Genomic DNA, 20,605 nt, shown 5'->3' with positions numbered 1-20,605 from the left:
TTACGTCTTCACAACCTTTTAAGATCTATGCAGTCAACCACTTTCCCCAAATCAGCACAAACACATGTTCCTTTCATTCTCCCTTGGGCTTTGGCAGTACGCTTAAAAACCTAACCAGCCATGGCTCTGCCAGGTCAGAGCTGGAGGCAAATTCACCAAAAAAACCCCAGTGTTTTTTTGGTACACACCTTGCCACTGAAAAAGCCTCTTCCCTGAAGGCAGAGTGCATGTGCTGGTGTCGATCATAGAAGAGATGTACGTGCACTTGGTGCCAAGCCAGTTGGACTGCAGGGGCCAAATGTTTCTGGAAATGAATGCAGATTGCGGAATATTTGTACTTTTTCTTGCAGCTTTGGTCATATGATGAACATGCATTCCTTTATTTGCTTTATAATGTGGATGAAAGCCAAGCTAACTAAAACTATAGTTCACGTTGATCTGTAAAAACCATACCTTGCATGAACAAATTGATTATAGTAGTTTGCTCCTAAGAAGAATATTAGTGTATGTGCATGGGATCACCAGCAGATCCCTCCAGCTGGGGCAAGGGATTAATCTCTCCCACTGCCTACATTTTAAGGATACCCATGACATGATGGCGTGAAGCTGGCTTTTCCCAATGCTTTCTTAAAGCATTCTAATATCCCTTCTTCAGTATTGAGAGTGGAAACGGGTAAGAATTGGGGCATTGCAGTGGGTGAGCGCTCCCTTTCTTTCTGGCCCTAGCTGTCAGTTTCGAACAAGGCAAATGCTACTCCACAGGGACTGCTGTTCTCCAGAAAGCAAGCAGTAAGCAATTTCTCTTAAAATCAATGCAAAAAAACCCACTAGACTGCAAATATTAAACAAGTTTTTCAGGGCAAGTGTTTTGGAGAACTGTAATTTTTGAATCTGAGTTTATTTAATACTGTCAGGAAACTTCAAATGCAGATATATTTCTGATGTGTTGCCTCTCTTGCAGAGCCTTCTTTTTCCATTATGCTCAACACCCCCTTGGGGTTTAGTTTGCAGTCTAGCTTGCACCAGCAGGCATTGACTTTTAGAAGCAGGTATGTACATTTGATGCTGACTTTAAAACTTCCTCAAAAAATGTAAAATACTTCCTCAGTATTTAAACTTGATGGTTTCTTGCTGTGGCTTCTGGTTATTATTACCTATTAGCAAGATAGCAGTAGCATCATATATAAGGTAGGCATGGAGTCAGCTACAGAAATTGAAAGTCTGAGCTGCTGCGTATTTTAATTACACCGATGTGTATGGGGGACCAACAACAGGCGTGCTCTCTGGCTCTCAGTTTTTGGCCAGAGGCTCTGATATGAGACCAGCTCCAGATGCACCACACACCAGAGCAAAGCCTTCTCTCCTGTATTGCACAGCCCAAAGGCTTTCCTGCTACGTCCCACTGCTCTCGGATGGGACGTGAAGAGCTCCAGGCTTCAGCACTTCAGCTGTGGGCTCTGACTGGTGTGACGCTTCTGGAGGGGTCTGCTTTGACTTAGCTGGAGCAATGGTTGGTGACCTGTTTCAGAGTCAGTAGCAGATGAACACGCTGCCTAGTAGGTTTTGTCAAAGCTACTATGCTAGTGCATGTAAAAGGACTAGACTCAAAGCTGATGTCTCAAAGAAATGACAGCCTTAGAAGAATGTAGGCTATTAATGGGTACAAGTAGAATACAAGGAAATGAGTCTCTTTGTTTCAGCAGGGTAAGACAGTGACAGAGTTGGTTTGTTTGTTTTTATGACTGACAGATGGGACAATAACATTTCCCCTTCAATATCCACATCAGCACTTCATTGCCTTCCTTATCTGGTGCAGGTAAATTTTTAACTCTCAGTTAACCATGCCAGCTAAAAGTTTGTAAATAGGCTTCACCTGGTGTGGTGGGTCAGCCCTGGCTGGAGGCCAGGTGCCCACCAAAGCTGCTCTATTACTCCCCTCCTCAGCTGGACAGGGGAGAGAAAATATAACAAAGGGCTCGTGGGTCGAGATAAGGACAGGAGAGATCACTCACCAATTACTGTCATGGGCAAAACAGACTCAGCTTGGGGAAATTAGTTTAATTTATTACCAGTCAAATCAGAGTAGGATAATAAGAAATAAAACCAAATCTTAAAACACCTTCCTCCACCCCTCCCTTATTCCTGGGCTTAACTCCACTCCTGTTTTTCTCCACCTCCTCCCCCCAGCAGTGCAGGGGAATGGGGGTTTGGGGTCAGTTCCTCACCCCTTGTCTCTGCCGCACCTTCCTCCTCAGGGGGAGGAGGACTCCTCACTCTTCCCTTGCTCCAGTGTGGGGTCCCTCCCACAGGAGACAGCCCTCCACGAACTTCTCCAATGTAAGTTCTTCCCACGGGCTGCAGTCCTTCAGGCACAGACTGCTCCAGCGTGGGTCCCCCGTGGAGTCACAAGTCCTGCCAGAAAACCTGCTCCAGCGTGGGCTCCTCTCTCCATGGGGCCACAGATCCTGCCAGGATCCTCCTCCAGCGTGGGCTTCCCATGGGGTCCCAGCTTCCTTCGGGCATCCCCCTGCTCCGGCGTGGGGTCCTCCCCGGGCTGCAGGTGGAGATCTGCTCCCCCGTGGACCTCCCTGGGCTGCAGGGGGACAGCCTGCCTCACCAGGGTCTTCACCACGGGCTGCAGGGGAATCTCTGCTCCGGCACCTGGAGCATCTCCTCCCCTCCTTCTGCACTGACCTGGGGGTCTCTCACATATTCTCACTCCTCTCTCAGCTGCAGTTGTGCAGCTTTTTTTCCTTTCTTAAATCTGTTCCCCAGAGGCGCTACCACTGTCGCTGCTGGGTTCGGCCTTGGCCAGCCGTGGGTCCATCTTGGAGCCGGCTGGCATTGGCTCTGTCGGACATAGGGGAAGCTTCCAGCAGCTTCTCACAGAAGCCCCCCCTGTAGCACCCTCACTACCAAAACCGTGCCATGCGGACCTGATACACCTGGCCTGGTTCCAAGAATCTTTCTGGGACTATCCGTTAGTGTTAAGAGCTGTTACTATGGCAGCAGAATCAGTGGTAGTACACTAGCATTGAGTTTCCAGGCACAGCGTCGAGTTTCCAGGACTGGAGTTCTGTTGTGGTAGATACGAAGTGCATCTTCCCATCCTTAGGTATGCTGCTCGCTCATAACCTAATGAAAAGTTTCCACCTTTAGTGATAGGCTTAACTTTTACTTAACAGATCTCACAGAACTGATTGCTTTTTTTTAAAATGACGCTTTAGACCAGTAGCTTTTTATTTCAGTGTCAAGCTAATTGTCAAGTCTGAATTTCCTGGCCACAGAGCATCCTGTGTTTTGACTGCTGTTTTAGAAGGTAATTTACTTGTTAGAACAAGTTCTACTTCCCTGTTAGAGAGTAGTGCCTTAATTGTGTAGAGGAGTCAAATTTTGATTTTGACACACATTTCTTTGTACTAGCCCTCAGCTTATATTTCAAATACATACAGGTTTGCTATTTCATGAAACGCTTATCAGATAAGTGTATGAAAAAGGAAGTGAAAGTCAGTGGACTCTTGAATTAAGTCTCCTACTGCCTGTCCATAGTGGACTGCAGGTTGCTTGGGTTCTAAATTAGTACCATACCTTTTAAAGAAAAATATTTCCTTTTACTTCTCCAAAGTGGTGTATATATAGATATGTCCTGGCAATACTGCATTGATAAAAATTAAGAGCAATGAGGTATTTTAAGGTATTCTGAACTAGCTCCTAACAATATTGTCCAAATCAAGAAAGAATTGTTAAAACGAACTTGGATAGCCAGAGCAGAGATCTCCAGGTTGCCTTTGTAAGCCTCGACAGTCAAACAAAGAGAGTCCTGAAATATTCCATGTGCTTGGCAGACCTAAATCACTGGGTGCAGAGGGTGATGGGGCTTGCTTTTCATGATTAACAGGAAACAACTAGGATACATTGTGTTCTACTGTAAACAAGTGATGCCTTCCAAAGCGTCCTGGTTTTAAAACAAAGAAAGAAACAAACAAAAAAATTACTATTATGGATCCAAGTCATGATGTGCAGATGAGCTCTCTCTGTGTGGTCAATAATCTCCTGTGCATGTGGAAAATATAATTCAGCATTTTGTGAAAGTGGGCAGACAAGACAAGATTTAGGGATGTGTCAGGAGGTTGTGATGGTTTTCTTTTCAAGTGGTCATTACAGGGTGGAAACCTCAGAATGAGAAACTGATGTAGCTTTTCTGTGTTAGTCTCAAGCACAGCAGCAGGGGGACATTTGGAAGGGATGAAATGTCTCTCAAATTTCTTTGATGTCAGAGTGAAACGTCATATTTTTGTGAAAATGTAGTATTAGAATAACTATTTCTTCACCTTTCATTTTTAAAAGGGAAGCGTTATGAAAGAGTAAGTTCTAGGAATAAAGCATTGCAGTTTTGAGAAGACTATAAGAAGCTGTCTAAAATAGCTTGTATGTTGAACAACTGTGCTCAAAAAGGGAGTTTTGTGTAGTTCTGGAGTAGTGTAATATTCTTAGAAGGATTGAAACCTCTGTTGTCTTAAACAGTCATCTCTAAGGTGTGTTAGTTTAATGTGCTAAATGTTACATTTGAATCCTTAAAAGTTAAAAGCTCTGGATTTCTGTAATTTGATTCTGAAATCAATAAGTGTATGGAGACAGTGAGGTCATAGGCAGGTAACCTGTGTGTCAGTATTAGTAAAAGGGTGCTGCTCGTGAACATGGTGTAGAAACTGGATGCTATGATAACACATGGCTATTTTATGTAAGCTTTTTATGGATAGATCTTATGAAGCATTTCAGAGAAAATCAGAAATGCCTCCCCATTTTACAATGCAGGAACTAAGTTAGATTTAAAGCACTTTAGCTCCTTCTAACACACAAATAGTAGATAATTAGAAGGAAGCTGAATTACCCATCTCTGACAGTCTGTTCTCCACCACAATGATCTTTACCAAAATTTATAATAAAAGCATACTTTGTTTCAAAATTTTAAGATTAAATATATTCAGTGTTTTTTAGGAAGCTAATGTAATTGGGAGAAAGGTGTAATAATAACACATCTTTTTTTATGGTGTATTTAGTGGTGTTATTTAAGCCTATTCTGAGAAATATTCCTGTTTGTCGAATGTTGGGTACCTCAAATGAAAGTACGAGATGACAAAATCAGAACAAACCTGTTCTTTACACATTATGTCGTAGAGCTGTAGAGCCCTTTCTGCAGGATGTTGTGAATATAAAAAATTTACACAAGTCAGAAAACAGTTGAGTAATTTTGTGAAAGAAAGCTCTACTGGGGATTATTAATCATACAAGCATCACATCTGGCTCGGAGAGTCCCCGACTCTCAAGCTCTGAACACTCCTGTTATTCATAAGAAGTATTTCTGTTTGCTTGTACTGTTCCTAAACTTTTCTTAGGGGTAGGAAGCTGTAGTAAGCCTTTTAGACTCTCATTTAGCAGTCATTTTTTGTGTTGGGAATCTTCTGAGAACTGGAATGGTTGTTGCCTGGCTTGTACTGAGAGAAATCTATTTTTGAGAGAGGAACAACAACCAAAAAAAGGTCCTGAAGGTAGATGCTGGAATTATTTCAGAATGGTGCAAACAGAATTCCTACCTGTCTTAAATAGAATTACATTAGTATTACCCAAATGCTCAGTTAACGGGCTATAAACATGGGGAAAGGTCTGTTAGGACATCAGGAGGTCCCCTCTAGCTGTTCCCTCACCGGCAGGAGGGAGAGCACCCAGGTTCCCCCTCACTGCTTAAGTCAGATGCAGGTATGTCCAGAGCATCGACAGATTGATGGTCCTGTTCCAAGATGCGCTGATAATGTGCCCTCAAACACCTGATTTGTTTCCCCTTGTATTCCCTTCTCCCTTTCCAAGTTCTTTCCATTTACCATCCTTATCGCTTCCCAGCTGAACATCTCAGCCCTGTTTCCCTTTCCCCACTGGCCTCAATTCTGTCGACTGGTAAATTCTGTTAAGCTAGCACTCCCCTTCTGTTATCTCTAGTGCCTGCCTGCCCTTTCTCATGTTGCTGTCTTAGTGGTGCCACAGGACAGGGTGAGCCGTCTTCATCTATGCTACTCCTCCTCCGTTATCTGTAGCATCTCACTCTTGGTGTGACCTTGTTAGAGGCTCCACAAGCCTGGACATGCCATTCCCGTGCTACCCCGACGTACAGAAAGTCTTGTAGTCTGTAATTCTTTATGTCTGTGCCCCAGAAAAGATTGCAGAATAATACAGTTTACATACGCTTCTGTGTTTACATAACTATAGATGTAGCTGGGGATTTCCTAAAGTCTTTCTATTGGGATAACCACAGCTGTTTACAGTGGAGGTTAGGGGACTTGGTGGCTGGAAAAGGGTAGATGTGGAAAAGGGATGAAGCCCAGAGCTGGATAGAGAACATTTCTTGTGGGAAAAAAAATTTGTGATTCAGGGAAGAAATGTGAGACAAAAGAACAATTTATTTATTTTCCAAAAAAGTTTCACCCAAAAATAGATTCTTCAGAATTTACAAAATTTGCTCATGGGCAGCCAGTAAACCAGAAATGAAAATTGACAGGACCTGTCAAGCAGGCTGCTGGGGAGGCTCAGTCCCTGCCTGCTCCGCTCCTCACCCATCAGCCTGCCTGGAAGGGACTTGTCAAATTTGGCTTTCTAGCCACAGCAAGTGAAGTTAATGTGGCTTTGGGTTTTTTTGTTTGTTTGTTTGTTTTTGTTGGGGCAAGGTGGCACTGCTTTTTAAACATGGACAGTTGGATTTTCAACAGGGACCTTCTCCACCAGCTCTACTCTATCAGACACTTTGTAGCTCAGTGACTTGACATAGGTATTATTTTTTTTTTTTTAAATTATGACGATTTGGATGTTTTGTTTTCACTTTTGCCACACAATTGGGCTTATCTGTGAAGTATTTCTTAGGAATAGCTGCAGCAAACTCCCTAGATTATTTTGGATAGTTTAGGCTGAACTATCCAAAACAGTTTGAGGGGGAGCAAAGACTTTGTCTCTTCTGTATTGTAGTTTTAAGTGAAGTAAATACTTTGATCTCCTTTTGGGAACTTGAAATTAACTGTGGAATCAACAGAACTGATCTGGGAAACTTGTGTGGTTTTACATACCTGCCTGAAAAAAAGCAAGAGAATTAAGAGAGTACTGTGTGCTGGAAAACAAGTCCCATCCAACGTCTTTCCTTTCTGCAAGCTTGCAGGTCTGCTAATTCTGTAGTTGGCTTCCCTGTTCCTGCTTAGGAAGGGACAGAAATTTCAGACAGTTGTTTGACTATGTTGTTGAGGAGCAGTGCATCTTCTGTATTTTTTTATGATACCTTATGTATTTGTGTGAGGTACCATACATGCTGAGAAACTGGTGAATTTAGATGGCGGTGCAAAGCTAAAATTTTTGCCCGTTGTGGGAATAAGTCTCTACTGGGTGGGTGGGGTGGAAAGTGTCTCCTCCTAATAACACTACACTGCATGAAAGTCATCACGCCATTAGCTGTGTTACAGATAGCACAAACTGGAATTACGCTCCATTTGTGCTGTGAAAGCTATAAGGCATTTGAAGCACTTTTTGTTAACAGCTTAGGTAGTGCAGTATGAAATTTGGGCCACTATGACCATCTGCTCTCTCAAATCTTTCAGTATCCCGTTAAGTTGTCACTGTCTGTATCTTCTGGCAATGATTCCTGAGTGTTTGCCTTTTCAGTAACGAAACTTGTGTGTTTCATTTTCTCCTTTCCTCTTTTACAAAGATGTTCAGGAGGAGCCCTTACTTTCTGTATGCCTTTACTTTTGTCTTGTTCTCTTTTTGTCCATTTACAAATAAGTAGAGCTATTTTTTGGCCTTTCTATTGAGGAAAATACCTCTGTGCCTCTTAATTGAATTCTTTCTGTTTCTTCTGTATCCGCTACTGCCAGGACGTGATTGGAACAGACCACTAGTATGCATCTTGGCTACTTTAATTGCATATTAGTTTTATGGTTTTCCATTTATTTCCTTGTACAACTGAGCATCTGATTTCTTCTGCCTGTCATGAAAGCATGAGCAGACATTCTCCATAAGCCTGTGACAGCTCTTCTCAAATACATGTAGAGCTGATGAAATATTACCAGTACTATAATTTGCTCTCTCATTTATAAAGGCTTCTTGCCGAGGAACATTTGGATATATAAGAAAAATATTGTGTAAAGCATTAGTACGCTATGTATAGCACTGGAAGAGATGCCACCTAAGGGTTAAATTACTTCTAGTATGTAAAAGCAGATTTGCATAGATTTTTAAGGTTGTTTTTAAATTGTATCCTTCCACAAAAGGATTCACTGCATATATATGCTTTCCAGTATAAAGGTGTCATTTCTAAGCTGTCATCCTTAACTCCAGCTTGAATGAAGGAAATTAGAGACACCAGTAGGTACGTTTCATCTGTTGTGCATGAGGACAAGTATCTTACTACTTTTTTTTGCAGATGTGTTTATGTGAACTGGAAAGCTAACTTACAAATCTGGTCACTGTTCTGTAACATGTATATACTGCGGTAGTGGAATTAAGCAGAAGGTGTAAGGCCTGAGTGTCATGTAATTTAGGAACTTCACCAGCACTGGTTGTGTCAGGATCCACAGGCCAGGTAGTGACACGAATGTTTCAAGAGGAAAACAAATGCCGTGCAAAGAATGGTAATATTTAGGTTTATAGTATCAGTTTTGAATGCTATGATAAAACCGCTGAAGAAGAAAACCTGATATGTGTTTTCTGTTGTGGTGGTTCTTTCACTGTTTGTACAGAGAGATGTGATGACTAATTTACAACAACAGATTTTCACCTCAGAAAATTTGCTACAATACAGCCTGTGTTTCCTGGAGATAGTTTGAAGGCTGCAGAAATAAATCTTTCTTAAAATTATTTTCTTCTGAAATCAAATGTGGCCCTGGGTAAACTGTTTGATCAGTCCTGACCAAGATAAGTAGAAGTGAAACGAGCAGAAATGATGAATTTGTACATGACACTGGATCTTTCTTCTTCATGTTTCGCCAGGGTCTGATTATCTTAATTGTTGTTCTTTAATCTTTCTATACTAAGGCAATAAGCAGATAGCTCTTAACTTCCTGTCAGAAATGAGCTGGCAGTGTTTTGCATAGCTGAAGTAGTTTACTCGATATAGAAAATACCTTGAGTGCTGGGAAAAAACCTTTCACAACTTGTAATTCTCATCTGAAATATTTTAAACAGTCGCAATCTTGGGCTGGAATTTGAGTCGCATCCTTGTTGTCGATGGGGAGAAGCAGGTCGGTTTACTCGCTCTGTAAAATTCAGGTAAACACGTGCAATCTGTACTGAATTTAACGGGATGGCAGGATAACTTGGTCTTGGAGGTCCGAGGAGGTCCCTGGTCCGGTGGAAACCCCCCAGACGGTCGGACGGAGCCGGCACAGCCTCCCTGAGCAGCCTGCGCCTCTGCCCCCTCTCCCGCCCCAGGGAAAAGCCTTTTCCTTATCGGAACCTCTTTTGCTTGGTCCAGCCGATGCCCCGTGTCCCTCTGGCTCCCTCTCCTCGACCACCTCCCTTCAGATACAGGGGGGTTGCTGCCAGCCCCCCCCGGAGCCCTCTCCCCCCCAGGCTGAGCCAGCCCCATCGCTCAGCCTCTCCTCGTGGGGCATCTGCTCCAGAGATGACCCCCTTGGGCCCCCTCGCCCTACCCCAACTGGACTCACACCAGTTTATTGATATCTTTCCTGTACCGGGAAGCTCAGAACTGGACGCAGTATCGGGATGTGGTCTCCTGAGCACTGAGAACAGGGGGATAATCCTGTCCCTGGATGGATGGGCTGTGGTCCTGCTGCCCGGGTGCTGCTGGTGTGTGCACCGGAGTCCTTCCTTGCTGAGCTGCTGCCCAGCCTGCACCATCACCAGGAGTTATGGACTTTGTATTTGTCCCTGCTGAATTCCATGAAGTTCCCATTGGCCTCCAGCCTGTCTTGGCCTCTGTGAATGGCAGCCCTGACTCCCAGCTGGGATTTCCCTTCCTCACCCCAACTTGGTGTCACCTGCAAACTTGATAAGGGTTTACACCTGCATCACATCTTCCAGGTCACTGGTAAAGATGTTAAATGGAGAAGGGGGGAAAAAAAGGGGGCATAAATTAGTATCATCTGCTTTTGACCTCTGTGTAACTGTTTTTCAGCTGTTGGGAAACAGTCCAATCCTTTTGCTCTAATTTCAGGTTATTAGGCTGAAGATACTTCTCTGAGAGTAGTGGTAATGATGCAGACTGAGCCGTTGATCCATGCAGCAACTGTGTTATCAGATTAATCTATGTAAATACTTTTCGGGGAACAGGCTCTCTGACTTCTGAAAGTGCAGTTTCACCATGGCCACAATAATGAGCTTTAGCAGTGGAGTACTTCAGCTGCTTTAACTGGAGAGAGGGGAGGGGAGTGGAAGGGAAGAACTCGTTTGGGGCAGGGGAAGAGGAGAAAAATACTTGCAGCTGACAGTTAGTGGCACCTGGATAAGGATTTGATCTGGTCTGATCTGGTCTGGCCTCTTGTCAAAAGCTGAGGGACTGAGGATGGGGAAAGTATTTATTGCCGGTACCCAGTATTTTGGAAAGCTCAAAGTGCTCTCTACTTCCTGAATTCAGTGACAACATCAAGCTTAGTAAGTTTCTCATTAACTGATATCTAATAGTTTTTATAACTGATTTATGTTTTTACTTACTGTTATTAGCTACTTAAGTAGGTTGCTGATAGTCCTAAATCTACTAATAATGCATGGCTCACTGTTTAACTTTTTTTTCCCTTAAGAAAAAAACCTACTGTGAAAAAGACATTTAAAAATACTTGCCTCAGAAGAATGCAATTAAATAAAAGAAAACACAATTGAAGAAAAATTGCACTTAGAAAATACATCTGAAATTTTGCTTTTTAGTGCCAGTCTGGCATTCCTACCACAACTAAAAAACCTCTTACCAGCAAGGATACTCTCTCATCCCTCCCGATTTCTGACATATGCCAGGGGAGGGAAACAGGATTGTGGGATTCTGCAAGGGAGGAGAAACTTCTGGTGGGTTGTTGGTTTTTTGGTGGTTGTTCCTGTTTGGTTTTTGTTTTGAAAGACATCCTGGATAGGCCTGGATATATTGACACTTTCCATATAATGAGATGGATAAAAGTTTTGTTACTTAGTGATTTTTAGCAGCAGAGTAAAACTTACAAGCATGGGAGGGGAGATTGCGAGTTCAAAATGTGGGAAAGAAAAATAAACAGGTTCTTTAGATCCACCTTCCTTTTTGTGGATTTTAATCGTGCTCTGAAACAGCAACTTGAATCACCTTGATGTTAATCACTTCATCTGGATGTGTTGTACTGCATAGCACTGTGCTTATTTTTTTATTTGCATTACCCCTGCTGAGATTGGGAACTTCAGTAGCAGCACGGCTGTGTAGTGCCAGGTACCTAACGAACAAGTAGGAGATACAGTCCGTGCCATGAATAATTTATAATCTAATTAGAAGCAAACCTTATCAAGTAACTGTTTAAAGAACAGTAGGAAAAAATAGAGAACAAAAAAGCATGATTTTATCGTGCGGTTGCGGGAGCCTAGCTGTTCACACCATTCAGCTTGGGAGTTCTTGGAAACTGTAGCAAGTCATAAGTAGAGCAGAAAAAAAAAATGACACTGAGTGGGATGAGTCTATGTATACCACTATTCTTCACAAGAGTAGTATTTCCACAAATTGCTTTCTTTTTTCTTTCCCTTTTATGACATTAGTCAAATTATGCATGAACTTCAGAGGCTGATACTAATTCTGCATAAGATCAAAGAAATACATTAGGTTTTTGTACAACTCTGCAATGCTTTTCTGTTTTAAGTGAAAATACTTCAGCTTTCTTTCTGGTTATTGTCAGTAATGAACAATAACTTGAGTTCTTGCACATTACCTTATGATGTGGTGTTTCTCTTTTAATGGATGTTTGACTAACACAAAACATCTGTGTGATTTGGTTCTTTAAAAATTAGCCATCAGTGACTCTCCTTACAAAAAAAAAACATTGGAGCATCACTGATCTGTCCATCACAGAGATTTTTTTTTTTTTTTAAATAAATTCCAAACTGCTGAAATAATGATGCAGGAACATGATCTACCTCTTTTGCTAGTACTAAAGAAATAATTTTTCAGTCTATCTGTTAAAGAGTCCATCTGACTTTTTTTGTTAAGTATTTGAAGAAGACAGCTTTGGAGAAATACAATGGTCTTGAGTGACAAGCTGTAGGCTTCAATTTTTTTCTGAAATGCAGATCTTGGTAACAGTTGCTAAGTTGTAAGATAGGGGCTGCATGGCTTATTCTTTAGACTGCTCTTTTGTTCCTAACTGAATGACTTTGGATGTTTCATTTAAGATTTCCATCTTGTGTATGTATGCAGACGTAAATGGCAACTGAAACAAGTTGCAAATAGAGCATCTTCAACATTAATGTCATCTGTGCTCAATTTCATAATGCTGCACTTCAATACTATATTTTCATTTCTTTTTCCACTGGTGTAGTTACTGAGAACGTGTTGTTGGTTCCCCCACTAGTAACTGAGAGTTGGAGGCCAAAGCAGTTCGGCAGCCTCTTATTTGATGCTTTCAAGGCAGATGTTTTCAGGAAAAACTCTTAAAATGCCTACAAAACATACTCAAATCCTAGCTTACCTGGGGGGAGAAACAAACAACTATATCCTCCAAACCCCTCAGTTTTGAAAGGAAATAGTGGTTTCTTGCATATCTGTTTTGCTTTCTATATGTTGGGTGAGTGACAGCTGAAGTTGAGCAAATGAATCTAAAACTGAGCTAAAACTGATCTACTTTGGATGGTTCAGTGTAGGATGAATGCTGTTATATTAGATCTGGGTAACTATATGGGCAAGATTTTTGAACCACATTTTTTTTGTTTGTTTGTTTTGTTTCCCTGCGATGGATAATTTCATTTGGCTGAAATTAGCCAGACCTTTGGCTTCAGGAAGTGCAGGGACAGTGTTCTTTATGGGAAGGGTTGTATGTTGTTCTTGCCTTCCTAGTTTTTGTTTAGTCAAGGAAAGGGTCTCAGCTGGGATGCTTCTGTGCTGCACCAAATAGTTTGTTTTTCTTATATCTGTGGTGTTGGGATGGCCAGGTAAGAAGCAGGCTGTAGGTATCAGCTTGGACTGAATGATATTAGTATTTGGAGTATGGAAGTGAACTCTGGCCTTCCTTCAAGTTTTTCTACCTTATCACCCTGTGACTTCTACTAAAATGAATCATAGAATGGTTTTGCTTGGAAGGGACCTTAAAGGTCATCCAGTTCCAACCGCCCTGCCGTGGGCAGGGACACCTTCCACTAGACCAGGTTGCTCAAATGAACTGTGCAATAGTTAAAGCACCACGGCCCAGTTCTCACAAGCATTCTGGTATCTCCAGTTTTTCAGTAAATTCATAATTTTAGAAGTATTTTACTGTTCAGCAAAGAGAGGCATGCCTGACAAATGAGTAAAATGTAGCTTGTTATCATTGAGTAGGTTGGTACGTCATACAATCATTTTCAGATGAACTTACATTTTTTTGGTGCAGACATATCAAAGCATCAGGGCTGCTGTTCTTATTAATTATTTCTTACACAAAATAGTCTCATTTTTACTGCGTGCTTGTGCATTAAATAAAATATGCAGTAATAGAATAAGTGTAGAAAATACCTTACCTGCAAATTTCCTGTTCTCTTTAGTTACCTTTTAATTAGAATTCTTGTTGCAGAATTAATAGGATAATTTATTCCTTTTAAAATGCGTAACAGAATGAAGCACTGTGCAACGTCTGTCCCTGGTTAACAAATGATGCCCAGAACAGCATATGATGAATATTAGTTGGATAGTTTAATATACTACTAAAGAGGCTTACAAGCTACTGTGAGGAATAGAAAATATAAGAATAGAAGCTTATCTGTAACTTAACGTAACACATGTGGGAATAATACTTAGCATTTCCGTCAGGCTTTCCGTTTGAGGATTTTGAAGTGCTTTGCAGTACAAATGATGAATTAATCCTCGGAATAGTCCTTAATGTTTTTATTTTCCCTCTTAGTTCCTTTTTTATATGCGGATATTAGATTTTTTTTTTTAATTTGGCTTTGCGGGCAAGAAATGAATTATTTGTAAGAACCTGAGAAGCTGAGGAGTAGCAGGAGTTTGCTCACATGTCTTAGTACAGAGCATGAAATACAGAACCATATAAAATATTTCATGATAGAAGGTGCGTGTTTAATTTTAATGGACAATCCTGTAAATCAGTTTGGCTACCTTAGCTCTATTGTCTTTTTGAGAGTTGCAGGTATTTCCCCATCTCGGTGTGTGGCAACGCCCTACGCTGTGGGTAGCAGTCTCGGACAAACTTCTGAGTTGTGAAGAGTTTTCTATTCCTATCACAATGCAAAACGAAGCTGTGAGCTAAATAACAAGCGCCTGAACGTTCCCAAAATCTCTAGCTGCTGCTTAGTGGAAAACAGCAACTGGGAATCCTTGTTGCTGGCCCATTAACTAATACAAAAGTCTCCTTCGGGGGTTTACTTGGCTAAGTGGAAGTCCCGTTGGGAAGCGCTCGCTGGAACTTCTCCAGCCTGTGTGGGCTTCAGAGCATGGTTGTCATCCACCTGCTAAATTAAAAACAGTGACACTTGGGCAGTGACTGTTAAACAACCATTGACAGTGTGTAGCTTGCTTTTAACTCGGGATGATGCCATTAGGAAATGAGGTTATAAGCACCAGAAATCTGTCAAGCTCCTGATTTGCAATAATCTTCCTGCTGACAGATAAGAAGTGGTTATATATGTGAAGGTTCGCAATGATAGGATTTATTTTACGTGTCTTGAAGGAGAAAAACAAATTTCTGTTGCCAGTAGAGAAAGGGAGTATGTTGTCATTTGTATCTCCTTCTGTCAGATTCAAGGCAAAAAAGTAAACTATCCAATGGGATGAACCTTCTTCGGATATTTGATATTTTTTTTTTTCCAGCTTTGTTTCTGCAGTAAGAAATAGTAACTAAAGATGAAGAGCTTAGAATAAAGTTCTGTTCACTATAGTTGCTAATTGTTAATTTGAAATCAAACTCCAGACACAATTCTACCTACAGAAGACCTGATCTGAATATAAACCAGTTTTATCTCATTTTCTAGTGAATCTTGGTCTTCAGTCAAGAAGTTAACTTTGAGTTTTTGTTTTATGAAAAGTTGCTTAAAACTAATGTTGTCAGCAGTCTAGCATAACAGTAGACAGTGTGACTGAAAAAAAACCAAAAGCAGACAGGCATCACTCTTAGTCCTATCTGCGTGTCTGCTTAGATAAGGTTATGAACTGATTAGCAAAGTAACTGCAGTAGAACATCCTACATCTTCACCAAGAATTTCCGCTATAGAGCAACTCTGAACAGGGTTAAAAGCTGCAAATACAATAAAAAATACTTTAAAAATCCAATTTAATTTTTTAAGGCAATTCAAGACAGTTATTAGTGATCGAAACACTTCCAGATGAAAAAGACATCGGAGTATGTTACGATTGTGTACAGAACTGCAAGAAAAGATTGAAATAAAGGGTTTGAAGTACTACCAAAGCAATAATAGTGAATAATGACAAAAGTAACAAAGATCATGCTCTGAAACAAGGGAAGTTGTCAAATGACTTTGCAATGTAGCTGTGCTTCCTAATGCTAGAAAAAGAAGTGTTATGTATTGAGATCTAGAGAAAAATTGACCTATCGCTTCATGTTTCCAAGATGCAAATTATTCAAGACAAGATCAATAAACTTGGTTAACAACTTTATATTTCTTTAGAAGTGCAATATGACACTAAATACTGTTATGAAGGTGATGAAACACAAATGTAATCCTTTTGATAACTAAAATAAAAAAGACAGGCTGTGTGTTGCCAAAAACGCTTCACTGTGATAATCAGTAGATTCTGTGAGAGCATATTAAACAGAGCTCTTATATATGCAGCATGATTTTATGAAAACTGATAGTGAATCAACTGAAGGAGATCATACAGTTTTTCACAGAGAAATCCTGATTGGTGACAGTACCTTCAGAGTTGCCGTTTCATTTACTAATAACAGATTTCTGGAATGATTGGGAAGTTTTTTCAGCTGTGCTGCAGTTTAGCTGGTACTTGGGGACTGTGAAAACAGGTGAGACTAGGTCTTTCAGTGGCGGTTGGGCAAGATGACCTCCAGAGTCCCTTCCAACCTCAACCCTTCTGTGATTCTGATTCACCCAGTCTCATTGAGGTTCAGTCGGTTAACAGTAATGGGAATGGAAAGGAAGAAAGTGAGGCTTTCTAAAGCTTGAGTTTTTGCTAATGGTTAATGTAATATCGTCATCGGGTCCAAGAAACCAGCTGGGGGTTGTTGTGGTCACAAACTTCCCGCGCTGGAGGTGCTCTGAGATGTCGTGGTGGCTTCCCCTGGGCCAGCAGCCAAGAGCCCACACAACTGTTGACCCACCAGGTGGGCTGCGGGAGAGAACTGGAAGAACAAAAGTGAGAAAACTGGTGACTCAAGATAAAAACCGTTCATTAGGTGAAGGAAGGAGGGGGCAGGGACAAGCGATGCAAAGGCAGCCGCTCACCACCTCCCACGAGCTTGACGGATGCCCAGCCTCCGAGCAACAGCCACCTTGGAAAATCCCCCCTTCTTCTTCTGCCCCCGTTTTTGTTGCTGAACATGATGTTACATGGTAGGAAATATCCCTGTGGTCAGTTGGGGTGAGCTGTCCCAGCTGTGTCCCCTCCCAACCTCTCGGCCGCCCTCCCATCCTACTTGTCGGGGGAGTGAGAAAGGGGCAGGAGTTGGGAAAAGAGAAAGCCTTGGTGTTGTACAAGCTCTGTTCAGCAATAGCCGAAACACTGCTGTGTTAGCGACCTTATTTCAGCCACAAATTCCAAACACCGGACGGGCTGCCGTGAAGGCTGCTAACTCCATCCCAGCCAGACCCAGTACAGTCGTCAATCATGCGAGTTGATTTGTACGGGAGGAAAGTTTAAGTGGAACGTGTATAGAGGTTTCTGACTAATTCTAGGAACTTCCTTCATTTCCTTTGCTGATACTGTGAAAGAGTGAAGTTTTAGTTGCAACAACAGGAAGGAGAGAAGATTCAGAGAGACTAGACTGAGTGAACATGTAGTTCTGGTAAGGACAAGTTTGAAAGGTGAGAATAACTTAAATGTGTAAAAGTTCACTGTAAACTGAGAAAGAGAAGATTATTTAATCTAGCAATGAGAATTTAGCAGAGATTAGACAAGCAAGCTGTTCTTCAGAGTTTTGTTTTGGGTTTTGTTTTGTTTTGTTTGTTTTTTTTTAACTTGTCTCTTTGTTGGGCTTCTAGTACCTTAGTCTTCTGCCTGCCTTCCTTGTCTTGGTATTGTTTAAATGGTTCTGTTGAAGGTCAGGATGTTACTATTTCATGCAATGAAGTATTTTTTCCTTTAATATCCCAGTTTCTGGAAGGTGCTTGAATTCTTTTCCTGACATCTTCTTTGACATCTCCCCTGCTTGTGTGTAACTGCTAAAAATAAACCTTATTAAGTTCTTATTATTTTCACTCCACCTGGTACTGCACTAGTTTGCATCTAAATACTACTATTATTATGCTGATTCAGTATGGCTCTGGTTTTCTGGCAACATTTCATGCCTGAACTCTTGGGTACTCCTGTTTGAATAGAACTCTATTTTGCACATTTCAAGTGGCTTATGTGTCCTCTGTAGACGTTGTGTTAGAGTGCTTTGGAAGGTGGCAGTAACTAAAATACCAACAAATGGGAGTGTATTATCATGATCTTTTGGTTGGCCAGCATTATAGCTGTAGATAAGGTCTTTGTTTCTGCTTCTGGAGAACAATTTTTTTTTTTAATTATTTTACTTTATTTTTTTCATTTTCAGTGGTTTTAGAAGGATTTTAAAATTATCTTTCAAAATGCTTCCTTTAAGGAAATGCAGAGATCCTTTTGTGCATAGTTGTCAGACCTTCACCTTTTTCTTCTAAGTGACTTTGATATCAATCACAATAGCACACTTCATTATACTTCAGCAGAGGTGGGGTAGTATTTTGGCATTTTCTGACTTCATAAGTAAAAAATTATTTTTTTCTGAAGATGTAAAAGCAGCTGGCTTACTAGTGAAACAGTGCTAGCTAGTCAAGCCTTTGGCTGCCGCTACTGATTGAGCGACCTGAGGTAGAGCTCCATGGGAAATGGACTTTGCTAATGTAGACACGGGGCTTCTCAGTGAGCTGTCAGGCTCTTCTAGAGTTTGAGGTTCAATGAACATACCTTAGCAAAGCTAGAAGGATGGAGGAATACATCTATGCAGATGTAACTCTGTCTGTTAACATCCTGGAGGACTAATAAGGAATTATTTGAAAGCACTCGGGTAAAATAATTTTATTAGTTACACTATAGAGGAGCTTGAGAGTATCTGGAATCATCTGGTCAAAAGCTGTTAGACTTATCATCATTAGGAATTTCTCTTTTTAACAGGATCCCTAATGTTATGTTGAAATACAGATGTTCTCGGTAACTGTGATCTTTATTTAGACATTTCAAGTGATCAACAGTACTTATGCAAGCGGTCGGAGATGTGATCAAAAGGGCCTTTGTGAATTAAAAAAAAATGGAGATACTGATTTGGGGACGTCTCATGCAAAAAGAAAGGTGAAGACTGCAAAGATAGATGGATTTCTCAAAAAAACCTGTTAAAATTCTTTCCTGAAGTCCCAGTGCTAGGAGTTTTGCCTAAGCAAAGAATAGTTATCAGTGGGCTGGGTCTATTCAAATTGATACTCAGTATTTTAGAACTTTTTCATTCTTACGTAGAACATAAAGCTATTAACAAATAGGAAATTCATTTAGTGGGAAACTTAATAGAACAGGGGAAGAGCGTGTAGAGTATTTCTGATATATTGAATTCTAGAAACTGGGACATCTTGCTTGGTTAGAAGCCCAAACTCACTTGTCCAGCAGGCAGCGTTGAGTAAGGTAGTTACTTTAGGCTACTATATCTATGGGCTATTTGCCCAGTAAGTACAGTAACACTTATGGTAGTAACCTTTTGCTAAATACCCTTTCATGTTTGTGCCTAGTTTGGGTAACTCTTGTCCTTTTGAAACACTAGAGGGCTCACTGACTGCTTTTGGAGTTGCATTTTGCTCTCAATGTTATGTCCATAAACCTCCAAATGTCTAAAGCAAGGATGTTCTAAAGGTGCATTGTCTTAGGAGGAAACTTACTTGCTAAGCTCGCTGGTTTTATCTAAATCTAGACTTTCTGGAAGAGTTCTAAATTAACACTTTGATTAGCCACAAGGGATGAATTGGATCTCTTGCTCAGTCTACTCTGGTGGGGGTTTTTTCCCCATGGAAATATTTCTTAAAAGTTTTGTGGTGGGTTTTTTTGTGTTTTGTTTTTTTTTTTTTTTTTTTAAATTACTGGTTTTGTCTGTCTGGTTGGCTTTTTGGATTCATGGATTATAATTTCCTAAGAAGCAATTAGGCAAACGTACCTGAGTAGTTAGACTCAGCAAAATGGGAGGACGTTTTGGAGGGGCGGGAATGAACATTGACATGAAGTAATAAATATTCTTAGAAGGCAGTGTCTACTGTGTGGGTTAGCTTCCTGTCTTACTATCTGGGGGTTGACTAACCATAGGTAATTGGGGTGGCTTCTGTTAAGAACTCACGCATACATTTACAATGCAATATGATCAAAATGTCAATCAGTTGGAAAAACGAAAGGCAACTGAGCACATGTGGGACATCTTGTAGTGTCACGCACTTTCTGACTGTCATGCACTGAACTGGGTCTGGAGCTGTTCCTGCCTTTTCCACTTGGTAACTCTGATACTCCTGGCAATCTGACCTGGGGAGTGAGACAGGACAAAAATGATCTTCAAACCAAAAATTTCACTTGCAAAAGTTTCTGTTTCCTAAACTGACTTGGTGTGGGAATAGATGAGCACTGTATCTCTTATGCAAGGGAAGGAGCAGGGATGTGCTAGGAGAAAAAGGAGGGGAAAAGGGAAAGACCATGGCAGTACTGGCTTCAGCAATTTTCATTTTTTTATAATATTGCATCTTTAGGCACTTTGATTCAGACCACTTAATTACAAGTTTAATTTAAAAAAAAAAAAAAGAAGCCCTTCTGTGTGGTGTTCCCAGATTGAGATGAAACAAATTAAAAGATTCTGATGTGATTTTTATGAGAAAATAAGCTTTGACAAAGCATAGAAAATGTCAGGCTCGGTGGAGGGCAGGATTTAGCCTGCTGAAATTTTTGAGAATTTGTACATTAATATCTAAAGCTGAGCTTGCAGGTCTGGCACATGATGATAGGGCAGAATAAATCATTCTTGTATAATATGCAATATTACCAGAAAACTTCAACTGGTAAATTGGAAAATATGCTATGGCCAAATGATTGGTTTCATATGGTCTTGATCCCTCTAGCCAGGGATTGGAAATGCCCTGTAGACATCAAGTCTATCACTTGGCTGCCTATTACCAGTTCTGCGTTGGGACAAAATGCCCTGTCCTTGGAGAGCTCCTAAACCATTTTGCAACGAAG

General features: G+C 41.0%; 1 protein-coding gene across 2 annotated transcripts in view; it reads left to right on the top strand.

Annotated features, from left to right (window-relative positions):
• MAN1A1 (mannosidase alpha class 1A member 1) overlaps positions 1 to 20,605 on the top strand; it is a 149,743-nt gene that overhangs the window by 16,835 nt on the left and 112,303 nt on the right. The window contains exon 1 of one of the 2 annotated variants that reach the window (XM_069805138.1): positions 17,064 to 17,177. The exons of the other annotated variant lie outside the window; for it this stretch is intronic. The gene's annotated coding sequence lies outside the window, so the exon portion shown is untranslated. Of the gene's footprint in view, positions 1 to 17,063; positions 17,178 to 20,605 lie in introns of those variants that run through there. 2 annotated transcript variants of the gene reach the window in all.

The sequence above is a fragment of the Haliaeetus albicilla genome, chromosome 17 (genome assembly GCF_947461875.1).
Source record: "Haliaeetus albicilla chromosome 17, bHalAlb1.1, whole genome shotgun sequence".
Lineage (NCBI taxonomy): Eukaryota > Metazoa > Chordata > Aves > Accipitriformes > Accipitridae > Haliaeetus > Haliaeetus albicilla.
This window is presented reverse-complemented; position numbering and strand designations above follow the sequence as displayed.